Below are 13,782 nucleotides of genomic sequence, written 5' to 3' on the forward strand. Positions count from 1 at the left end.
TTACGTCATGTAATGTACACTTCAGTAAAAATATAAACATCGGGGCAATACCCCTGGGCACTCATCTGGTAGAATAAAGCAGTACACCCCACTGACTAAAGGTATTTTAAACCGTATCATGGCATTTTTAACTAATTTCAATGGATGCTTGAAGACAGGGCAGCATGTACAATCATACTCACGTAATCTGAAGACTTTAAACAACCAAACAAAAAATACTATTCTTGGGGGAAACTTCACCCCCACCCCCCCCCCCACCCCCCCCTTAAACTACCTTAGATTCCAATTGTTTTTTTAAAATGCGGTGAACAAACTTTGGTACAGCACGGGTGGTAAAGGTTGTGGTAATGTTTCATTGCAATTGTGTGTGTAGTTTCAGTGAAGAAAGCATATATCTATTTTGGGGGGTCAAACCTGGACCCACTTTGATCCCTGGTAGACCCTTCGACACCGACTTTTTTTTTTCAATGCCGTGAACAAACTTTAGTCACAATATAACAAATATCATTGGTGCCAAGTTTGGTCACAATCCCATCAGCTGTTTCGGAGAAGAAGTTGCAAGTGTTTATGGAGTGACGGATGGATTGACAACGCGCCACCGCTTAAGCCCCCCGGAACTTCGTTTCAAGTGAGCTCGTAATGAAGATAAATATTGTTAAAAAGAAAACTTCCAGATGTTAAGCACTATTGAAGCAGTCTTCTACATCACCCTTGTACACCACCCTATTTAACATGTCCAAGTCCTGCTAAACTATAGTTTATTGGAAGTAACAAGAAGGCAATTTGTGTTCAACAGTGTTCAAGTATTTAAATCAATTTACATAAAATAAAGATTGTTAAATTCATTTTATAAAAATTCTGGAATTTACTGGCATTTCACACTGTCGATTACATCACTTTATCCAACACGTTACATTAGTTATTTGTGCCTGTTGTTTGTGTCCTTTATGATGTCATTATAAACAGTATTTTTCCTGTTTGGAATGATTTTCAGTTTTGTTTAACTCCCAAGCAGCAGACAGAGTGAAAATATTGTTGCAGACTCGGGGTTTTGGGTTTGGGGCGCTTCACGAGTGGAACTTCTCGGACTCTCCCCGACCTCTGGACCCACAGGTCGCCATGCCGTGGATAGCTTCGCGGCCCAACGAGATGTTAAGCAACTACTGACACCGATTGAGACCGTCAAACCTGCCAACACAATTGATCTCGACAGGCGATCCTTCCATGGCATGAACAGGTATGCAGCTTCTCCTCAAGTGCCCAACACATTGAAACAGCAGGCGATTGCTATGACGTTCTACATTTTAAGCTGCTTCCACACTAAATATTCTATCCTATGTAATTGCCCCTCTGTGTGAAAGTTCAACAGCACATCCGTAACCTGCCATTTAATTTAAATGTTCGCACTGACATTCGGCGGATTTCTTACAGGGAACCCAGACGTGTTCTCCACATCAACTCCTCATGCTGCAGAACCCCCACAGACGTCACACACATACGCTCCGCCCCGAAACCTTCACCACATCCACTCACACAAACTGGTACATCCGGTACATCCCCACATCACCTCGCGGACCAGCGCACACAACGTACACACATCGGTCATCTCACGATCTCTCGCACACCCTTCAATCTCACTCTATGACAGTGTACACACTACTTTACATGTGAGCTTCCTGCAGAGGTCTCACAGCTGAATTTGCCATTTGTGCCATGCACACTCAACCGCACACCATTCCTTGGGAATTTTTTTTCAATCATCCACATATGGGCATTTCACCGGAACGACTGTAACACACAGTGACAGCAGTGCCTTGAAATGTGACCTCCCTTGGACCTGTATGGATTACAAACCTGTTCTTTTTAATCTCCCTTGCACAGGACCAGAAATCCAACATTTAAAATATTTCCTGCTCAGTAACCTCACCCCTCCCCTAAGACAAGATAACGGTTACCCCGGTCTGAGTCGGTGCATGACCCGAACTCTCGCTTGCTCATGTACTCCACTCTGCACGCTCGCGGCACACACTCCGTTACACTGATGCTCAGCACTCCAATGAACCCCGGGTTTTTTACTCCACCAAAGTTCAGCACACACCCTTTCACACCATTAATTCACTCCAGCTCCCACAGCCTCACCTCGTCGTGGTCCGTTTTGATCGCTCATATCCTCTCCATCTGCACCTGCCATGTGTTATCCCAATCTTTACACGTTGTTTCGATACTTTCTCTGATCTCCTCCTTAACATTCTTTGCCCTCTCGCTTGTCTCTAATCTTTCTTCATTGTTTTTTTTGTTTTGTTTTTTTGTATACTGAATCGAGGCTCGTGAAAGAGCTAACATTTACTTTACAAACAAATCAGCCAGACAAACAAAATATATAAAAAGAGGGAGCGGAAGACAAGATGGGGAGAGAAGGGGAAGCACACAAACACAACATTTGAGAGCAGGGAGATGTGTGGGAGGGAGAGGGCTTTGGGGGAGGAGGCGTGGGAAGGGGGGGGGGTGGGAGAATTATAAAACACAAGGACACCAAGGAACGAAGTTCATGGGAGCTTATGCGATGGCGCGTTGTCAGTCCGTCCGTAAACACTTGCAACTTCTCCGAAACTACTGAAGGGATTGTGACCAAACTTGGCACAAATTATATTTGTTATGTTGTGAATAAAGTTTGTACATGGCACAATAAAATGAAAAAATATTTTTAAAAAATTAATAGATTGGGTTTGAGGGGGTTTAATGGGGTCAAAGAGGATCCAGGTTTGACCCCCTAAAATAGGAATTTGCTTTTTCTTCTGAAACTACACAAACTATTTCGATGAGACTTGACCACAACCTTCATCCCCCATGATGTACCGAAGATTCATCACGGTACTGGGTAGTAAGAAAATCGAAGTCTAAGGTGGACTACGGGGGTCAAAGTTGGTCCAGGTTGAACCCCCCAAAATTGGTATTTGCTTTCTTCTCAGAAACGACACACACATTTTTAATGAAACTTCACTACAACCTTCACCACAACCTTCAACACCCGTGATGTACCAATGTTTGTTCAAGGCATTAGAAAAATTGGGGTCTGAGGAGGTATATGGGGTTAGGAGATGGGGGAGTTTCCCCCCAAAATAGGTATTTCTTTTGTTTGTTGTTCAAAGTCTTATGATTATGTCAGTATGATTCAACATGCAACCATTGAAATTGGTTTAAAATACTTTGAATCAGTGCAGTTTACTGTTTATTCTGCCAGGTGAGCACCAGGTGTATTTCCCCGATGTTTAAAAATCACTTATCTTTATTATTTCCCACTTTTCCCCCTTAGGTTCTTCTTCTAAGATTACTTTGGTGTCTTCCATTCTTTCTTTCATTTTCGTTCTTTTGTCTGAGTCGTTCATCCCATTTCTTCTATCTTCTGTGTTAGGTCAACATGGCCCATTTTACATTATTCCTTTCTTGCCCTTCTGAGCTGCCCTGAGATCTTGTATTTCTTCTGATTTACTCGTTCAGTTCTTTTTTCCCCTCAGCAAGTCCTTCTTTCCCTGTTTAAGTCCATTCACCTCTTCTTTTATCCCATTTATGTCCTCCATCATTCTAGCCTCACCTGCCCCCATCTCGTTCCAGACACCATCCACATGCTCACTTACCTTTCCACATACTGCCCCGAGCATTGCGGCTATCTCATTGCCCATAGCCATCACATCAGCCTTTACCTATGCCTGCCCCAGATGCATATCATGCCTTATGCCAGCCACCTTGTCCCTCCTCCATTTTCATCTTCATTTGTGCCATTAGTTGACTAATCAACAACATCATATGGTCACTGCCGGACTGGGGCGACCCACTATTTCATGCCATTAGTGCTGCCTTTTCCAGGGGCTGGTGAGGGGGGGAGTTTAGAGGGAGGAGGAGAGGGTTGGGTCCTCGATCACTGTCGGCACCTTCACTGCAGCCCCTCCTGGTCCTTCTCCCACAATGTTACATTGATATCCAGCTTCCTGGGCCATTATCTCCTCCATATCCTCCTCAAGTTAGCCCACCAGGTCCTGCTCACCTTGGCTTGACATAACTGAATAATTCTTTGAAGTACAATTTCACCCTACACTCCTTACAATTGTTGGGGCACCACTGATAACGCCCCAGATTCGTTTCTCACTCCTGACATCAATTGTTACAGAAGCAGGGTTTTCGCTCTTTCACAAACGTGTTTCCTTTTGGTGCCAAATAGTTTGGCTTTACCAATTGGGGTACGTACTCTCAATGCACATCCACATATCTTTTTATGGCATATCGCCTGCAACAAAGACTTTCAGGCTACTCGAGGTGGGGCCTACACAAGGAAAAGTACAGATATTCGACATCAGACAGAAAGAAGGAGTCTATTGACATTCCTCTTGAATCGAGATAGCTTGATATAGAGGGGAGAGCAGGATGCAGGGAAGCTGTTCCAGTCCTGCCTTGTGGGGAAAAAGAAAAAGATTTTTTTTAAAATGTATACAGGATCGAGGCTCGTGAAACAGCAAACATTTATCACACAAAAAAATCAAACAGACACACAAAATATAAAATAAGGGAAGTGGTAGACAAGATGGGGATATAAGGGGAAGCACACAAACACAACATTTGAGAGCAGGGACATCGAGAGATCTGTGTGAGGGAGAGGGCTTGGGGACAGGAGGCGTGGAAAGGCGGGGGGGAGCAGGAGATGTATAAAACACAAAGACACTGCAAGGACTTCCAGGACAGAAGTTGGTATTTCAAAAAAGCGGATCTGGGGTGAAATTAGCAGGGGTAGAAAAGATCAAGGTTTTGGATGGGGGAAGACAAGACATGGTGGGGAACAGATGTTTCAAAAACCTGGAGGGAGGAGTGGGATTGAAAAGAGTGAGGGAGTTTGTTCCAGAGGCAGGAGAAAAAGGAATGAAGGAGTGAAGGTGAGCAGAGTGTCTTGATTTTAGCAGTTTAACCATCAGACGGTTGCAGGCAGATCTTGTGCGACCTGTAGGAATATTTGGGGACAGAGCCCAGCGAGAGCTGGGGGAGCAAGGCCGGAGAGGAGTCGGTAGAAGACAGAAAGACGACCAACCTGCCTGCGTTGAAAGTGAAAGGCCCTTGGAGTTAGCTTCATAATGGGAGATTCCAATGATTCTGAAAGCTTTGGTTTCAACAGCGTGAAGACGAGCTAGGTGTGAGGCAGGAGCACCGGCCCAGAGGGGAGGACAGTATTCCATTGAGCAGCGGATGAAAGCCTTGTATGTGGTGAGGAGCTCAGGTATGCCAAGGAAGGACTTCGCACGACGGAGGATGCCCAGTCGGCGACTGGCTTTGGAGGCCAGATTGGAAATGTGGTTTTCCCAGGAAAAATCATGGCAAATAGTGAGACACAAAAGCTTGAGTGACAGAACTTATTGGAGAGGTTTGTTCAGAAAGTAGATGGGAGGGTTGTCCAGTCGATCTTTTTGGAGAGACATAGTAAGAGTGTGAGATTTGTCAGGATTGAAAGACATGTTCCACCTGTTTGACCAGTCTGTGAGTTTGTCATGGTCTGCAGAGAGTGAGGAGGCTGCAGATTGCTGATCTGAGGGATGAGGAATGGAGTGGCAGACAGTGAGGTCATCAGCAAAGAGGTATAAAGGATTTTCAAGAGAGTCAGAGAGATCATTGATGAAGACAAGAAAAAGCACAGGGCCCAGAACACTGCCTTGGGGAACTCCAGCCTGAAAAGGTAGGGGATATGGGAGAAACCCATTCAGGGCCACACGTTGACTATGACCAGAAAGGAAGTCTGCAAGCCATGCGTGGAGATTTCCATGGATACCATAGGAGGCAAGTTTGGTGAGCATAGCCGGGTGCCAGACTGTATCGAAGGCACGTGTTATGTCAAGGGGGTTAGCTCTAATTTCGTGTTTGGCATGGAGGACCTCCATCCAGAATGCCTTATAGTCTTACTCCTTGGGACAGACATAGTGTATGGATGGGAGGAAACTGCCAGATGTATTGAGAAACTGAAAGAATGCTCGGGTGGAACAACCTGATGGACCCTCAGAACACATTCTGTGGGAATATCTGTCACAATAGAGTGGCAGATTGATAAAGGTTCCAGGGATGATGCAACTCCTGTCCCACCAGAATGGCAACAAACTGCTAGATTCTATCAAGAAGAGAAAAGTGACAGGCCAGCACACCAGCCCAAATATGGCAATGATACTCCATGACAGGACGTGCAGTGGCCTTGTATAGTTGGAGCATAGCAGCTTGAGAAAGGTATCGCCGAGCACAAAACAAGCAGCCAAGGAGCTGTGATGTGCTTTTAGCTCTACCAGAGATGTACTTTTCACAGCTGAGGTTTGAGCTGATATCCAATACAAGCAGACAGATAACAGGGAGTTCCTGCAAAAATGAAGAATCCATAGACCGCGTCAGGAAACAAGGTGATCTTGAACTAGAAACAGATAATAAGTGGGTCATTTTTGGTTGAGAGTAACAAACCAGTCTTTGCCCCAGTTCATCTAACTTCTCGGTCCTGATTGAGAGTGGTACTCATATGGTCATGGGAAGAGGCGTCGAGGGGAGGGCACTGCCTCGGGGCCCGAGCTTGTCCTGTATTTTTTTTTTAAACATTACAGTGAAACCAAACACCTCACCGGCTCATCCTCATTTCCTCATCGTTACATTAAAACCCAGAAACTAATTTTGCTTTCTGCCAGAAACAAAACAACATTTGCCGCTGTTAATAGTAGTTTCAAACTTAACAGAAAATGGTTATTAACCAGAAATGTGCATTACAAAGAAATGCGTTTGTATCCTCTTTGTCCCAAAATTATTAATCGTCTTCTCAAGTTTTTTTTACCAATCTTAGGGACAAATAGTGTTCAATAGTCGAGGGTGCAAATTGACTCGATCGGTCCAAACGTCCCGCTATCTCCGATATTTTCGATCAAACGGCAAAATAAAAAGTGACCATTTGTTTTTTTAAAGTTTTTTCTTTTTCATTCAATAAAGTTCCTTAAAAAATTATAAAAGAGAAAAAGAGTGGGGGTGGGGGCCACGAGGTTATTTGCCTCAGGGCCCGTGCTGGCTCTTGATGCCACTGGTCACGGGCAGGAGGAAAAAAGGTTCCTGAGTAGGTAGTATACAGTGTTGAGTCATCTGCCTAAAGCCCTAAATGCTGAATTGAGAAAGAATACAATCAGGCAGATCATTGATATATAACATGAACAATGTTGGACCCAACACAGACAGACCCCTGAGGACTCACATTCGTATTACGGACAGGGGATTACTGTCCCTCATGTACCACAGATGTTTGATGATTTGCAAGGAAGTCAGATATTGTATCAAGCAATTTTCCAGAAATGCCATGTGATTTTAGCCTTTGAGATATCGAGAGCAACAACTCTGGCTTCTCCACGATGATCTAAAGCCCCATTCACATGTTCAGTGATATGGGGTAGAACATCACCAGTGGACCTTGACTGTCTAAAGCCATACTGAACATCAGTTTGAAGGTTGTGGGTTTCCAGATGAGTCAGGAGTTGTTCCATCAAGGATTCAAAGACTTTGCTGATAATGGGTAGAAGGCTAACAGGCCAATCGTTAGAAGAATCTGATTACTCACCAGATCCTTTAAAGACAGGGACTGCAGAAGCCTGCTTCCAGTGTGGAAACACAGACTTTGACATGCACAAGCAATACAGTTTTGCGAGAACAGAAGACAGTTCAAATGAACATCTTCAAAGCAATTGTTGGGATTATATCTGGTGCAGTAGATTTTCAAATGTCAGGCCTTTGAATAATCATAGCAACTTTCATGGGTGTGCTGATGATAGTGGAAAGCCTGGTGTCAATACGGAAAGGACAAACAGGCAATGTTTGTCCGTGGTCTTCAAGTGTGGAGTTTGCAGCAAAATGCTCAGCAAAGAGGTTGACTATCATGAGGAGAAGTGAGTACTTCAGGGCAATTGAAGAGGACAGGAATCGATGATCTATTATGGTTGAGAATGCGATTAGCAATTCTCCAAAAATCTCGAGAACCGAGCTGTTTATTTGAGATTGAATTACAAACAGATTCTGTATAGTGTAGTGTCGCTTAGCATTCTCCATAACTCGTCTGCAGTGGTTGCTCGCAACGTGATACAAACGATGTGCCTCACTCATGGCAACACAGTGATACTGTTTGAAAAAGTGATTGCGATGGACGAGAGCAGCAGAACAAGCTGGAGTGAACCATGGCTGAGAGTGTTGTTTCACTTGGTAGGTCCAAGAAGGTAGAAAGAGGTCCATACCAACACGGATCCACTCCTTGGCAACTTCCTTGGCAGCTTCATATGGGTTGTGACAAAGGATTGAGTTCCAGTGAACATCGGCAAGAAAAAAGGCAAGCCATCCCAGTCAGCCTTTCTATATTGAAAGACAGTCCAATGGACACGATGAACAACAGTTGATGGTGAAGAATAAGAAACCTGAACTTCGATGGCGACATGATCAGAATTTCCAAGAGGATGGAGAATATTTTATTTTATTTTTTTGGATGCAAAGGCGATGCCCGTGTAAGAGCTAAAACACAAGACACAAAAACATAAACAGAGACACATAAAACATATAATAAAGGGAGCAGGAGACAAGAGCGGGAGAGAGAGGGAAGCACACAAGCAACAGCAGAGCAGGGACATCGGGAGATCTGTGGAAGAGAGAGGGCTTGGGGAGGCGAGTGGGGGTGGGGGGGATATGCGGAAGGTATAAAACAAATGGACACGACTTGGACTTTCATGAAAGCAGTCAGAATTTGGAAAAGGTGGATATGGGGTGACTTAACAGGGGTAGAAAAGATCAAGGCGTTCCCCAATGATGATTGCATATACAAGGTTACATGAATTATTTTTTAAAATGTGCCTCCAATAACATTTTTTGCTATTCTACATTTTGCTATTCCATTTTTGGTAATGTACCCAGGGGGCAGGGTCAAAATGATACTGCTCTTGCACCTTATTGCCATGTGGTGATCATAACAACCAAGTATGTGAATTTTTACACAACCATTCAGGACAGCATGATGGCCAGACAGACGGATGGACAGAGCCGATTGCAATACGACTACATTGAAGTGTCTTCATACTTTTTCAAAAAACGTGGGATAACAACGATAAGCCTTCCATGGCTGAAGAGGTAAACTATTTCCTGCATGCAGATAACTTAAATGCATCGTTAAACATGGAACACAGTGGTAATGACTACAATTCCCCCCCACCCCCCCCCCCCCCCCCCACAAAAAATAGGGGAAAAATACCCCGATTTTTTAAATGCTGTGAATAAATTTGGTACATTACAGGTGATGAAGGTTGTGGTCAAGTTTCATCAAAATCGTCAGTGCGGTTTCAGACAAGAAAGCAAATAACCATTTTAGGATATCATGCCTACTCCACTCCCCAGTCCTGTACCCCTCTCCCTCCCGCACACCCACTTAAACTCCTACTTTTTAATGCCATGTACAAACTTGAATTCAAACACACAAAATATAAATTTTAGTCAAGTTTTGTCACAATCCCATCAGCAGTTTCGGAGAGGAAGCTGCAAGTGTTTATGGACAAACTAACGACGACCCATCCCATAAGCTCCCAAGAAATATGTTCCAGGTGAGCTAAAATGTACCTTGTACCCTACATCAAAAAATTCATTGATATGAGACAATATCAAACTGCACCAAAAGAGCTTAGACAAGTTAAAAGTATACAAAAAAAAAACAATGGGAGAAGATCAAGATATTTGTTAACATGCTGTTGTATTAAAAATGTCACATACCAGACGTGGGTCTTGATGCTTCATGCTGAGAACGGAGGCTGCAGACATCACTGAACCCGATTAGAGAGAAACCAGAAACATTGTCCTGGTGCACATTTTGGGATCCAAAAATCTTTTCACACAAACTGGAAAGTTCCCGAATAACATTCTCCAAGTTGACGAAAATACTTCCAAAAAGAAAAGAACCTGCAATCTGGAAATCTTGCGGCTTCGAAAAAGAATTCATAAATTTACAGAAGTCAGCATACATTGCAAATTGTAATTTCTCTTTGGCGAGAGCTCGGAGCTCGGTCTGCAATTGATCCGAGTCAGCACAAGCTCGAATAACCTTCTGATCCTCAATTCCAAGCTTATCGATCACTGCTTGGGCTGTTTCTGCTCTCAGGCCTCGGGACTTGAGCTATTCCAAGAAGCTCTCCATTTCACTGATGACCTGCCAAGGATACAATGCCTGTGTTAACAAATGAAAAGTTATACATGTTATTTTCCTTACTCTGTTTGGAATTTTTGTGAGTTATTTCCATTGACGTTCCAATCAATTATTATCCAATAAATGTGGGCTTTTGCATCCAGTTTGTTCACCGCTGTGTCCCATTTTGTAAGTTTTCTTGTCAATCATGATCTAATGAATGTGAGTTTTTATATACAGAGACAAAAATAAACCCAGAGTAAACTAGAGGAGACCATTCGGCCCATTATGCTGCGCCACATCAACACCAGACCAAGTTTATCTGCCAAAACAATGCAATTTCATTTGGGGAATGGGGGGAGGAATGTGGATGAGACGATGTGGCACGACCAGGGATATCCCAAGCGCGTCAAATAAAAATGGAGAAATACATTTATTTTAATTATTTTAAGAAAAAAAAGCAAATTTTTGTGTTTTTTATTTTCAAGTGTGGGTGGTGGGGGTTTGGGGGGGAGGTTTGTGCAATGGCGGTTCTTGAATGACAAACACACAACATCAACCACACACCACCCCTTGACAAGACTTCCCACACACACACACACAGGACAGGACACTTCACTTCACTTCACTTCACTTCACTTCACACAGATGCACACAATCTCCCAATCCATACTCAAATCACAAACGCCTTGCCAATATCCAAATACTCTTCCATCTCTAAAGCTTCCAGGTATCTATATAATCCTAATTTAAACTTATCTATTAGTTCTGTTGCCAATGCCTTTCTCAGAGACCATCTCATTCATCAACAACTCTCTGGGTGAAAAATCCTTGCCATACTACCATATTAACTCTTCTTTTCTTTCGAGGCTACAGCCACTGGCCCTGTCAATGTCTCTGCTGAAGAATTATTCTGCACTTATTTTGTCAATACCCTTCATTATCTCAAACATCTGTCATCCCATCAAAACCGCCTCCTTTCTCACGTATAAATCCGTCTCCTTCAGGCGCTCCTCGGAATCAATCTAGTAGGCCTGTGCTGAACCATCTCTATATTAGCTATGTCTTTCCAGACATGTGGTGACCAAAACGGCAAACAATATTCTAGATGAGGCTTCACTAAGTGTTCAAATACATCCTTCAGTTTTCATAAAACAATGATATAAAAGATCGTGAAAAAATCCAGAAGTTTAATGCTACTGAAGCAGTCTCATTCATCACCAGTAGGCCTTGGACACTGTAACAAGCCCGTGTGCCCATGTTGTGGATATGAGGATTGTGTTTTTTTTATTGTTTTATTGTGGACCCTCCTGCCTCCAGTCTGTGTATAAAGGTCAAAGGTCGTTCCGTAGTTATTTCATAAGCACCCACATAGCCAATAATAGATTTCCTCCTTGTTGACAGTTATTTCCTTATACTGTGTATTAGGCTAAGTATTTGTCTTCCATTAATTGACAATCCATTGCACCGAATTCAAATAGATAGATCCCCTTTCATTTTCATTTCACAAAGCCTCAATTGCCAACTGCATTCACCGCGACTCCATTAGCCACAAGGTAGGCTTGGAGAAGAAGGGGGAGGAGCTGCCGAATTCTGGGCGTGCCCGCCCATCGTCATCAAGGGTGGAGCCAGAGGGCCCGGGCCGACCAATCAGGGCCGAGGCGAGCTCACCGATGGGCGTGTTCTCGAGGCCGGCGGCTTGATCGCCCGCGGGCATTATAAAAAGCACGCACGGAAGCCTTTGATAGGAGTGATGAGAAGAAGGCCAAGTGAGAAGTGCAAAGAAAGGGTTGTGAGAAGTGCAAAGAAAGGGTTGCGAGAAGTGTGAAACCAGAAGTGCGCCAGAAACGGAAGAGGAGTCCAAGTCCAGAAGTGCAAAGAAAGGGTTCTGCAGAGAGCCGCTTCAACCAGCCGCGTGAAGCCCTGACGGGGCAGCGAGTGACCCTGCTGGTGTGCGGTGTAAAGGCTAAAGCCGAATACAAGGAGCTGCCGGCTCCTCGCTTCCCGCCCGGAGTGGACCTGCTCGCTGTGCCCTGTGATTCCACCTGCTCATCCCTCCAAACGATTCCTGTCCTTCCATCCTTTTGCATACGTGAGTTTGTTTTTGTTTGTTCTGTCCAGGGTATAACGTAAGCCTGTTTAGATAAGCTAGCAATTTTCGCTGTGTCTCCTTGATTTCTTCTGTAAATTATTTTATTATCCTTCCTTCTCCTTGGTTACTTTTGGTTGTAAATAGCAAATAAATTATATTCGTATTCCCTACTTCTGTCTTCCTCTTCTTCACATCCGTGTCGCCTTTGTCTTTTCCCCATTGAATATCTGTGGCACGATTTGGCCCACGTTTAAGGAATCGGGTCTTAGTCATTGTAAAAACGGTTCGGGCCACGGCGCCATCCGCTCGGCAAATTAACATCTTATCCGCGGTCCATAACAATATTCTAGATGAGGCTTCACTAAGTGTTCAAGTACATCCTTCAGTTTTCATAAAATAATGATATAAAAGATCGTGAAAAAATCCAGAAGTTTAGTGCTACTGGAGCAGTCTCATTCATCACCAGTAGGCCTTGGACACTGTAACAAGCCGACGTTGAGTCACAGTTTAGAAGATGGACGTTTTATTGATCAACATAAAACACAGTGTCAATCGACCTCGTTCTATATATTGCCATATTATCAGAGTCTTCTTCACCCGAATGCTGTTGCTCTTACATGCCAGGCCCTCTCATGCTAAATATCGATATATTTCATGGTTGTTGAAAGTATTATGAAGGCGATTTGTGACATACAATATTCAAGTATACGATTCAATTTAAATGAAGGTTTAAATAGGTTTAAAGGTGTATAGTAAAAAAGAGTTCCAGGTTTTACCACCATTTTATCCAGTGGCTATTGCACTACCTTATCATTCCAACATGTTAGTTGGGGAATTATTCGGAAAAACGCCAGGGGTATAGAAAAGGCCCCATTATATTGTTGTGGATCCCGGGTTCATCGATGTACAAAGGGGGGTTTATGCCCCCATTCCCCCTCGAACTCCAGTTCCACTGAGGCTGCCGACCACGACTAAGCTCGTTGTCGATGGATTGCTAAGCAATTCCGATCACCAACCTCCCAGCCATGCACCAAAGAGTTTTCTGGTCAAATAATCCCAAATACCTTCAAGACACGTGGCCGAAGAAACCGGGCATCGAACCCTCGCTTTCACACAACTTATTCAATTGCATGCCGAGCAGATTTGCACGATGTGGAAAGCAGCATTACCCGACGTGATTTGCGGACCTGATTCAAGCCAAACTCGGTCTCGGATGATGCAAGGCCAATGGAGAAAAGACGTACCCGAACAGATTTGAAAGTAAGAACGAAATATACAGCCTTTTATTTTGAAGGCACAGAGAAACAGATTAAGACTAGGCACCTTCACACTCTCACACACTCACACAGGGAAAGACACACCGGTTAATGGCGTACCGATGTACATGCTGGGATTGCCTCAAGGTGGCCACGTGGTGTGGAGTGCGCAGCACGCAGTTTGATCCTCGATCCGGACGTGCAGTCTGGATGAGGTAAAGTCCGAAGGAGTTCAACGC

At 43.9% G+C, this 13,782-nt stretch overlaps 1 protein-coding gene across 1 annotated transcript in view; it reads right to left on the reverse strand.

Moving 5' to 3' along the window:
- LOC144888257 (E3 ubiquitin/ISG15 ligase TRIM25-like) overlaps positions 1–13,782 on the reverse strand; it is a 1,054,438-nt gene that overhangs the window by 831,272 nt on the left and 209,384 nt on the right. The window lies entirely within an intron of this gene.

The sequence above is a fragment of the Myxine glutinosa genome, chromosome 1, assembly GCF_964187855.1.
Source record: "Myxine glutinosa chromosome 1, kmMyxGlut1.1, whole genome shotgun sequence".
NCBI classification, from domain to species: Eukaryota; Metazoa; Chordata; class Myxini; order Myxiniformes; family Myxinidae; genus Myxine; species Myxine glutinosa.